The following is a 2757-nucleotide window of genomic DNA, read 5'->3' on the forward strand; positions in this document are numbered from 1 at the left end:
GGTTTAGCATCATCTTCAAGAAGGATCTTGTGCATACACCTGGTTGGACTAATCCCCTTTAAGTCACTAATGGTCCACCCAAGAGCTGTTTTATGGCTTCTAAGCACTGAAATAAGCGCCTCCTCTTCTTCAGGCTTCAGAGAAGAGCTAATAATCACTGGATATGAATCATTTTCACCCAAAAACACATATTTCAGAGAAGGGGGTAAGGGTTTAAGCTCAAGCTTGGGGGCTTCCTCCTCCTTAATTGGCGTGTTCATCAGCTCCTTTTGGGGTGGTGAATCATCAACTTCAACTAATTCACACTCAGAAATAGGATATAGAACATCATCAAGTACCTCAGTTTCCAGTACTTCTTGAACAAGTGGTTCAATAACATCTATTTTCATACACCCCTCAGAATCATTGGGGTGTTTGAGGGCTTCAAAAATATTTAGGACCACCTGTTCTTCATTGACCCTCAGGGTTAATTCACCCTTTTGCACATCAATCAGAGCTCTACCTGTAGCTAAAAAGGGTCTACCAAGTATAATAGATGGTTTTACCTCCTCTTCCATGTCTAATATAACAAAATCAACAGGAAAGATAAATGGTCCTACTTTCACAAGTAAATCTTCAACAACACCCATAGGTAATTTGATAGAAAGATCAGCAAGTTGAAGAGAAATACGAGTGGGTTTTACCTCCTCAATTTGAAGCTTTTTCATCACTGAAAGTGGCATGAGGTTGATGCTAGCTCCAAGATCACATAAAGCTCTCTGAATGCCGACTTCTCCAATGGTGCAAGGAATAACAAAGCTTCCTGGGTCTGGCATCTTCTCAGGAAGGGTGTGTTGAATAATAGCACTGCATTCCTTGGTTAACACCACAGTTTCTTGCTCCTTCCAATTCCTCTTGTGTGTCAACAACTCTTTCATAAATTTAGCATAGAGAGGCATTTGCTCCAGAGCCTCTGCAAAAGGGATGTTGATCTGCAGCTTCTTGAAGACATCTAAAAATTTAGAGAATTGCTTTTCTTTGGATGCCTTCTGAAGCCTCTGAGGATATGGCATTTTTGGCTTGTATTTAGGGGACTTTGGTAAGGTGGGATAAGTGTCAAGAGAGTCAGGAAATGGGTTGTCTGCACGTTTAGGAGGGGCGTGCTCTGCTTCTTCCTTCTTCTCCTCTGGAGCTTCCTTTTCAACTAGATCTTAATTGACCTTAGTCTCAGAACCAGCTACCTTACCACTTCTCAATTGAATGGCCTTGCAATCTTCTCTTGGGTTCACCACTGTATCACCAGGGAATGTATTTTGAGACCTTTCAGGTAATTGCTTGCTCATTTGACCCATTTGCATCTCCAAGTTTCTAATAGAGGCTTTGGTTTCTTGCATGAAACTCATCATCATCTCCCATTTAAAATCTTCTTGGAATTTAGAATTTGTCTGCTGAGGTGGTTGTTGTTGCTGAGACTGAAATTGGCGGTTATTATGGTTGTTCTGTTGAAAACCACCATGAGAATTATTGTTGAAGTTCTGAGGTTTCTGAGGTTGATCTCTCCACCCAAAATTTGGGTGATTCCTCCATCCCTGATTGTATGTCTTAGAATATGGATCATTGTTGGGATTTCTAGGACCACTCCCCATGTAATTCACCTGTTCAGAAGAGGGTTGAGTATAATCATAATTATCATTTTGCATAAAGTTACCTGTCATGTCATAGGAGGTATCTTGGGGTGGATTTTGAGTGTTGATAGCTGAGACTTGCATGCCACCCATCTGTTGAGTAAGTAGATTTATCTACTGAGACATAAGCTTGTTCTGAGCAAGAAGAGCATTAACAGCTTCTACTTCCAACACGCCTCTCTTCTGAGCGGCCTCAGAGTTCACAGGATTCCTGTTAGATGTGTATAAATATTGGTTGCTTGCAACCAATTCAATCAGCTCAATAGTCTCCTCTGGTGTCTTCTTCTTGTGCAATGAACCACCTGCAGAAGTGTCTAGGCTCATCTTTGACATCTCTCCTAAGCCTTCATAAAAGATATCCAGTTGGGTCCATTTGGAGAACATGTCCGGAGGGCATTGCCTAGTCAGTAGCTTGTATCTCTCCCATGCTTCATAAAGAGTTTCACCATCCTTTTGCTTGAAAGTCTGAACCTCCAACCTCAGCTTAGTCAGCTTCTTTGGTGGGAAAAATTTAGTGAGAAACTCCGTGACAACCTTTTGCCACGTATTCAGACTCTCCTTCGGTCGGGAATCTAGCCATAGCTTTGCTTTATCCCTCAGAGCAAATGGGAAAAGCATGAGTTTGTACACCTCTGGGTTCACTCCATTTGTCTTCACAGTATCACATATCTGCAAAAAATCAGATATGAACTGATTTGGATCTTCATGAGGAAGTCCATGATACTGGCAGTTTTGCTGCACCAGGGTGACCAGTTGTGGCTTCAACTCAAAGTTGTTTGCAGTTATAGGAGACACCACAATACTTTTTCCATAAAGATCCGCAGTAGGGGCAGAATAAGAGCCAAGCACTCTTCTCTTCTGATCATCCCCATTCGGATTTACCACATTGGCATTAGCATTATTATTTGCCATAGTGAATTCTGTAGCCTTGCAAAATCTTGCTTGTTGTAAACGTCGCCTGAAAGTTCTTTCAGGTTCAGGATCAAAGTCTAAGAGATGTTCTTTGTCTCTATTCCTGCGCATACACAAGCAGAAAATAAGAAAAAATGGGACTCTCTACGTCAGAGTGCAGAGAAGTCCCTGTGAGGTAACC

General features: G+C 41.7%; 1 non-coding gene across 1 annotated transcript; it reads left to right on the forward strand.

Annotated features, from left to right (window-relative positions):
• Positions 1-2046: 2046 nt before the first annotated feature.
• Positions 2047-2150, forward strand: LOC112774480 (small nucleolar RNA R71). Its single transcript, XR_003188969.1, has one exon. It is a non-coding gene; the product is annotated as a small nucleolar RNA R71 (small nucleolar RNA).
• The last annotated feature ends 607 nt before the right edge of the window (positions 2151-2757 follow it).

The sequence above is a fragment of the Arachis hypogaea genome, chromosome 18 (assembly GCF_003086295.3).
Source record: "Arachis hypogaea cultivar Tifrunner chromosome 18, arahy.Tifrunner.gnm2.J5K5, whole genome shotgun sequence".
In the NCBI taxonomy this organism is placed as follows: Eukaryota; Viridiplantae; Streptophyta; class Magnoliopsida; order Fabales; family Fabaceae; genus Arachis; species Arachis hypogaea.